General features: G+C 40.6%; 1 long non-coding RNA gene across 1 annotated transcript; it reads right to left on the bottom strand.

The window, feature by feature from the left end:
• On the bottom strand, positions 1 to 5,616 carry LOC148129388 (uncharacterized). Its single transcript, XR_015745474.1, has 4 exons — positions 5,526 to 5,616; positions 5,365 to 5,443; positions 4,953 to 5,072; positions 1 to 828 (listed from the first exon to the last, which is right to left on the bottom strand). It is a non-coding gene; the product is annotated as an uncharacterized LOC148129388 (long non-coding RNA).
• Positions 5,617 to 8,500: the final 2,884 nt, after the last annotated feature.

The raw sequence follows: 8,500 nt of genomic DNA, 5'->3' as shown, positions 1-8,500 counted from the left end.
AGGGGTCTTCAAACTTGACAGCTTTAAGACTTGTAGACTTCAACTCCCAGAGTTCCTCCTCCAGTCATGTTAGCTCAGGGATTCTGGGAGTTGAAGTCTACAAGTTTTAAACTTGCCAAGTTTGAAGACCCTTGGGTTAGACATATCTATGTTCTTTCATGCAACACACCAAGCTTCAGACAGGCCAACCCATTTTTTCAAAGCATGTCAGTCCTTTTGAGAACTGTTCTTTCATTTTCCCCTAAAACGACACTTTTTGTTTCTGGCTCTCTTTTTGAAAAGGAAAAGAAAAAGAAAAAAAAAAGGGCCCAGTGCTTGTGTATTCCAGAAAGTACGTGGCTGTTATTTTAGACTTTCAGCCCCAGAACTGTGGATTTTATAGCTGGTTGCGCTTTTCAAGAGAATGGGAGGGCAAGAGCTCACTCAAAACGCAATGGAAAAATACACGGTAATAAACTGTTTTTCTAGGTTTCAAATTATTTCCCAGAACCTGTTTGGCTGCTCGGGAGTCTTTCAAAAGGAAGAAAATGGGGAAACCGAGGCCTGGCTGGCAGGCACGTGCCAGATCTGGGCAGAATGACGTTTCTTTGGCGGATGAACAGGAACTGGGATTTGCCTGTTTTCAAATTTGTGGGGATTTTTCAAAGGGGATTCCATTAAAACATCAACCTACCCAGTCAGGCTGCTGGCAGCTTTAAGCCGCTTCTCAAGGGACAAAGGATCTCCAGCAGGGAATGCCATAAAAGTGAAGTTTTTTCCATCAATCACATTGTAGGTCAAAAGAGAGATGATTGGCATTCCTGTTTGCGTTATCTCCATCTTCAGGATCTTAAACAAAGAAAAAGAAATGTAAACTATGTAAGAAGACCCTATTAAACGTGGGGAAAATGTGTGCTGACGTCATTCCAAGCCCTCTGCCTTAATTTATTTATTTTTATCCCACCTTTATTACTTTGTAGGTAAGAAGCAAATATACATTAATGTTCCTTCTTCTCGTATTTTTAATGTAGGTATCTATACCTGTCCCTGACATTTTGGACACAGGGGGACAGCTAAGCTTGGTCCTACTTGCAATTCAAACCTGAAACCCAAATTCTGCAGAGCTGAAAAAAAATGTAAGTCAAATTCTGCAAGGCTTCAGTAAAATTCTGCATAAGCCTAGTTCTGCAAAAAGAGCCAGTTTCGTTTTAGTGATGAAGAAACTAGGTTAGAAAGTGGGAGATCCTGAGTTCAAGTCCCACCTTAGGCTGAGTAACTCTGGGCCAGTTCCCCCCCTTCTCTTTCAGCCCAGCCCATCTCACAGGGTTGTTGTTGTGGGGAAATTAAGAGAAGGAAGTTGGGTTGGACATATTTGCCACTTTCAGTTATTTGTAAAACTGATAGAGGCAGTATAGAATAGAAATAGAATAGAGAACAGAATAAAACAGAGAATAGGATAGGATAAAATAAAATGGAAAATAGAATAGAATAAAATGAATAGAATAGAATAAAATGTAGAACAGAACAGAACAGAATAGAATGCAGAATAGAATAAAATGCAGAATAAAATAGAATACAGAATAGAATAGAATGCAGAATAGAATAGAATGCAGAATAAAATAGAATACAGAATAGAATAGAATGCAGAATATAATAAAATGCAGAATAAAATAGAATACAGAATAGAATAGAATGCAGAATAGAATAAAATGCAGAATAAAATAGAATACAGAATAGAATAGAATGCAGAATAGAATAGAATGCAGAATAGAATAGAATGCAGAATAAAATAGAATAGAATGCAGAATAGAATAGAATGCAGAATAGAATAGAATAGAATAGAATAGAATAGAATAGAATAGAGAATTCTTTATTGGCCAAATGTGATTGGACACACAAGGAATTTGTCCCCAGGGTAGAAGCTCTCCGTGTACATACAAGCAATACGTGATATATCATGATCACAGTCAGCGTAAAAATACATTCATCCTTAATCATCAGATACACCACTTAGTGATTGTCATAGGATACTAAATAAGCAATCAACATAAATCATACTGGGATACTAAATAAACAACATAAGCCGTAATGGGTAATAGGAATGATGGGAAGAAGAATAGTAGTACAGCTTTATTAGAGAGCTTCACAGTGTTGTGGGCATTAGTTTGTTTAGCAGAGTGATGGCCTGAGGGGGAAAAACTGTCCTCGTGTCTAGTTGTTCTGAGATGCAGTGCCCTATAGCGTCGACGCAAATGAATAAAGAAATAAAATTATAACCTCTTCGCATTTCTGTTTAAAATTTCTGATGGAAGCATCCCAATTCTATCCCAGTTCCCAAACTTTGCTGGCCCGTTTTCCTCTGGCTGTTGCTTTAAGCTCCTATATAGGGGGGTGGGGTGTCTATGTTGGCTTAGTACAAGGCTCACCACAAACAGGTTGAGCTTCTAATCTTGATTTATCAGGCAGCCAGTTTCTTCCAGAGAGGTTTCTGAAGCAAGATCGTGAGATAGGCGAAGGGACTTTTTCTCCTTTTAGAGAGCGGTGCCAAAGTTAATGGCTTATGAAAAGGTACACACGAGAGAAGACTATAATGAGCTGTTGCTAGGAGCAGCACAAAAGCCAAGAGTATGCAACATATCTCTCTCTCTCTCTAAAATAAATAAGATCGGGAGGACGTGGCCTCTTTTATTCTCGCCACGGTTGCAAGATGGTCAGGTTTTTTTTTTAATGCAGCCCTTTAGAATATTTCCCGTTTCCCCCCCTCCCCATTTTTGGAAATTTCAGTTTTAGAGCCTGTTGTAACCGAAGGTACCCCTGTCAGGCACTAGGTAAATCACACGTGAAAAGCAACTTTTGAAGTTCTGTTGACTTTAGGTAGATTTTTTCTGGGAATAATTATTCCTCAAACCACGGCCTGCATCGATCGAGAGATTCTAGAACAATTCTCTGCACATGCCCAGAATCTGGTTGCTCTCATCCAAGGCTCAGAGGCAGTGGGGGTATTCAGCCGGTTCTGACCGGTTCTGGAGAACTCGCAGTGGAAATTTTGAGTAGTTTGGAGAACTGGCAAATACCGCCTCTGACTGGCCCCGCCCCACTCTATTCTCCGCCTCCCAAGTGCCAGCTGATTGGCTGGTTCTTCTTTGGTTGCCCTGCACAGGAGAACAGAGCTGGAAAGCAGGTTAGTGCGGTGGGGAGGGAATGGGGATTTTGCAGTAACCTTCCCCTGCCACGCCCACCAAGCCACACCACGCCCACTAAGCCACGTCCACAGAACCGGTAGTAAAAAAAATTGGAATCCCACCCACGGCTCAGAGGTGACATAAAAAGTCCCTGAATTCAACAGGAATTATTTCGACATGTGGCATCTGCTTTAAGATGTTATGAGCTTTTTTCTTTCTTTCTTTTTTCTTTTAAAAAAAGGGGTCTTTTGACTAAGCAGTGGTTTAAGCATGAATCATTTATTTGTGTTTCCAAAATGTGAAACTCTGCAAGGCCAGATTAAAAGTCATGGTGATATGTACATATATATCTTTTAATAAGTAAGTTGTTTGATCAACAGAAACTACAACAGGAGGAAAAGCAACTCATGGCTGTAGGTAAACATTATTTAGATTATGTCGTTAAAGAGAGCTGATTCACATCTATCCATACGGGTACAAGGTGTTGACTATTTATACCTTCGCTTGCGAAACCGGAGGTGACCTGAATTTTTGTTAGCTAATAGAAATTCTACTAACTCCTTTATCTCAGAGTGCTCCAGGCATAAGTTCCCACAAGTTTTATCTCAATCCTGTGGAAAATAGCTCTTTCTATCCTTTAAATCTGGATTTTATCCTATTTTCTTTCTTTCTTTTTTGTAAATTTTTTTTTATTTTTTCACATTTCAAAAACATCTTTTTTTTTAGTGAACAGCATGATTCCAGGTTTTCACATTTCCATACAAACATGACCTTGGTTACATATTCATCTTTCACATTTGATTTCATATTCTATCATCATAAATTTTCTATAAATTTTCTCAAATACTTTTCTCAGACTTATTTTATATATTTCCTATTCATTTCTTAACCTATTTCTTTTTACTTTAAATAATTCTCATATCTTCATATTCATTATACTGTCTGCCTTTATCTGTGAGGTTTCCAATTTCATCGCATATTCTTATTTCATCATTTCAAAAATTCCATCCCAATTCAAACTATTCAAAAAAAAAAATTCCCCACAATTACCAATTTGAGTGAACGACCCCTTTACCTTACACATCATTCAATTAACTCCTCTTTAATTCCCAATAATAATTGACTTTTTAATTATCACCCAAAAAATTAATAACAATGATCTCCTCACAACTACATAACACATATGCATTTTAGGCCGGATTCTGCATGGCACTTTCCCCTTCAGTTACATCAAATCATTAATAATTTCAATTAAATTAATCTATTCAATTAATCATAGAAACTGATGTTAAATCTTTTTACAACAATCCTTATAGTTCGTTTCAACTATATTCTTAAATTCATTAAACATAGTTAGTACACTTATCATAATTTTTTTTTCCACATTTATGGTTTTATCTGATTTTCCGAGAGGAAAGGGAAATGCCTTCATTTCTTTCAGCGTTCGCCTTCACTTAGAAAAATAAGAACATGTTTCTAGCCCTCATGAAACATGCATTTCTGGGAAATGTCAAACAAAATTGCAGGTGCCAAAGAGCATTCAAGCAGGTGATGAGTGGCAAAGGAAGGGATGTGTCTTCTCAGTCATCAGCTTACTGAATTAACAAAGGCATTAATCATTTGGAACAAGAGACATTTCCCAACTGAAGGGTGTAACAGGGATAATGCTTACAAATAACCAATTCTGATCGCTGTTGAGTCTGACAATGTTATCTAGTTTGGTAATGAAACGCCTGCAAGAAAACCAGCCAAGTCAAAAAGCCCGAAGGATCCCACAGAAAAATTCCTTACCCATTTCATAAGAAATTGCAGGAAATGTCCTTTTCATAGTCTTGACTGCCGGCTGCTTGTGCCATTCATTCTCTGGATCAATTCCCCCAATCTTTTTTTAAATCCCCACGATGCAGAGTTCTAGTCAAAAGAAAAGGGGGAAAAAAGAAGTTACTTTTAACCAGTTCAACTATCAACTAAAGGCGAAAGCCAGGATTACAGAAAGGAGCAGAGCCTGAGACATAACAGATAACAGATAATCAGAGCTGGAAGGGACCTTGTAGGTCATCTAGTCCAACCCCCCGCACAAGCGGGAGACCCTACACCATTCCTGACAAATGGCAGTTTTAGCCAAGTGGATACAGCCAAGTGTGAAGGAAGTTTGTTGCAACACAAGAAACTTGGCAATTTATACCAAAGCTATTTATCTCACCGTGTTTTGTTTTCAGTTGGCAATCAAGATCCTTGGCAGACAACCGAACTGGATTATTCCTCTCCTGTTTCATTCGCTCCTCGTTGTTGAGAAATTGGAAGTATTAATATCACGAGTCGAGGAAAATGAGAACGAGACAAGGGACAGCTGTGTTAACTTACATGTGATTGTTTAATTTTAACTTTGATGAATGCGGTTTGTTTTACATCCACGTTCCGTCGCCTCTGGATGTGATGGACGTGACAGAAATCTAATAAATAAAATAAATAAAACTCCAGAATAACCAAGTTGGAAGAGAACTTTAGAGGCCGTCTAATCCAACCTTCATACCATTTCAGACAAATGACTGTCCAGTCTTAAAAACCTGCAGTATCAGAGCACCCACAACTTCAATTAATCATAATTAAATCTTATGAGCCGTGGTGGTGCAGTGGTGAGACTGCAGTACTGCAGGCTCCTTCTGCTGCCTGCCGGCAATTTGGCAGTTCGAATCTCACCAGGCTCAAGGTTGATTCCGCCTTCCGTCCTTCCGAGGGGCGTCAAATGAGGACCCAGATTGTTAGGGGGCAATATGCTGACTCTGTAAACCGCTTAGAGAGGGCTGTAAAAGCCCTGTGAAGCGGTATATAAGTCTAAGGGCTATTGTTATTCGATTGTTCTCGCTGCCAGAAAATTTCTCCCTCTTTTCAGGTTGTTTCTCTCTCTCTGATTAGTTCCCCTCCATTGCTTCTTGTTGTTGGCCTCAGGTGCTTTGGAGAATAGATTGACCCCTTTGTAGTTTCCCCCATCTATAAAATAGCCAGGTGTGACCCTGAGGTTGACGGTGTTGAAAGAAGAAAGGGGGAAAAAATGCAGCCATGTTAGGTGATCGAATGGCCCCTTAGGGGAAAAAAGGTGAGAGGTATGCCTTTTCCAAGAACTGTACGTGAGGCCCCCGTTGTTGTTGGGGAAATGATCTTGATCAGGGAGTTCTTGAATGGAAATGGAATTTAAGCAATTTTTGTGTTATCACCTTCCACAGATCTCCAAGCCTAAAAGACTCCCGGGCTAATTTTCTTTTGCCCAGGTAAGACTCTCCAGGTTGAGGGAGAGGCAGGCCATGCCTGGATGACTCTAAGGAACTCACTTACATTAGCTTGAATGCAGAAGGACCCTATCACAGGTAGTCCTCGACTTACGACCCCTATGTCTGTGTTCTGACCAAGGCTTCCCAAGACCGTAATTAAGCACACGCTTAATTAAAACAACTCTTGTTTTATTGCAATGCTGGGAATTATGTTCATTCCCAGCCCATAATTGCTGCCAACAACTAAAGTGCCAAATTAACTGGAAAAAAAAAAACCCAACCGAAGTACAAAGTACACACAGAGCTTCAAGGTTGAATCCGAACAGAGTGAACGACTTTGCTTCCTGCAAAGGTTTCTCTACCTTTGCCTGTCCCAGGGAGGGAGGGAGGGAGAAAAGGAGGAAGGAAGGAAGGAAGGAAGGAAGGAAGGAAGGAAGGAAGGAAGGAAGGAAGGAAGGAAGGAAAGGGAGGGAGGGAGGGAGGAAGAAAAGGAGGAAGGAAGGAAGGGAGAAAAGGAGGAAGAAAGGAAGGGAGGGAGGGAGGGAGGGAGGGAAGGAAGGAAGGAATTTGTCTCTTCCCTCTCACCCAATTCTTACAAGTTCTCCTTTGATCTGACGAAGGAGAATCCCCTTCAGAAGTTTCTTTCCAACAAAGGGAAGAATTTTCATGCATTAAAAGTTCTGTAGGAGTAAACCAGCCAAGGGTGTGTATACCTGTAGCTTCAAACGGCCTCTCCTTCATGGCACCACCTCCTCTCTAGGGGCCTATGGCCTCCATGCTTCTCTGCTCAAAACCCAAGGAAAGGTTTCCAATCGTTGTGGGAGCTTTTTCGGATCAGGAATTGCAAGCACCGGTAAGTCTTGGCTACCAGGCACGGAGGAAGGAAGCTGAAAGACACTACAAAGAGAAAGATGAAAAACCTTCCCAAGCATCTCCAGAAGAAAGAAAGAAAGAAAGAAAGAAAGAAAGAAAGAAAGAAAGAAAGAAAGAAAGAAAGAAAGAAAGAAAGAAAGAAAGAAAGAAAGAAAGAAAGAAAGAGAGAGAGAGAGAGAGAGAGAAAGAGAGAAAGAGAGAAAGAGAGAGAGAGAGAGAGAGAGAGAGAGAGAGAGAGAAAGAAAGAAAGAAGAAAGAAAGAAAGAAAGAAAGAAAGAAAGAAAGAAAGAAAGAAAGAAAGAAAGAAAGAAAGAAAGAAAGAAAGAAAGAAAGAAAGAAAGAAAGAAAAACAGAAACCTCTTTTTGCAGGAGAAGAGAACATTTGAGACACTGCTGGGTGGATTTCCACACGATGATTGTTTGCTTTAATGTGACCTAACAACAATTTATCGGGTTTTATGTAACACATACGAGCTTTTTATGCCAGCCCGTGGTGGATGCCAGTGACGTAAGAACTTATCCAAGTCTGAAAATATCTAAAGGATGTCCACATATCTGAGCCAAGGAGTTGGCTGGATTTAAATGGGCTGGGCTGGTTATGAGCAAGAAAGTCTGCAAATCTTTGCATTAAAAAAATGGCATTTTGCACATTAATTGTCATAACGGCTTGCTGGGCTAGTTATTTGTATGCAGGCAGAGGCCATGTCCCTGACGGTAGAGGCTGTTCCAGTTATGTAATTATGGTCTTTTATAGCCTCATCCAAAGCCTGCAATTATTCCCTGGGAGTTAATCTCATTGGTCCAGACTCTGGAAGGAAATGTCCGACCAGACCAGCCAGCAAAGTTAAACAATCATTAAAGTATCTCGGTGGAGACGGATAACTGCCTGCAAAAGGACTGGAACAACTTGCCGGGGGGAGGGGGGGGGAGGAGAACCCTTGTCATAAAAACACACACAAGGTTGTTTCTGCTGGAGAACGTGGTTGGTCCCTGGGTGACTCTGCCTCCTGCCAAAAACCAGCCGACGTGGTTCGCAAACGCCCACAACTCTCAGAATTCCCCAGCCACCTACACACACACACATACACACACACACACACACACACACGGAGTGGTGCGGTGGCCTAGAGGTGGAGCTCTTGCCTCACAATCAGGAGTTCTATCCTAGGTAGAAGGGAGATATTTCTCTCTCTGGGC

The sequence above is a fragment of the Notechis scutatus genome, chromosome 16 (genome assembly GCF_049901735.1).
Source record: "Notechis scutatus isolate UNSWTSFEM ecotype Mainland chromosome 16, rNotScu1.2, whole genome shotgun sequence".
Taxonomy (NCBI): Eukaryota; Metazoa; Chordata; class Lepidosauria; order Squamata; family Elapidae; genus Notechis; species Notechis scutatus.
Note: the sequence above shows the minus strand (reverse complement) of the source record. Positions and strands in the feature narration are given on the sequence as shown.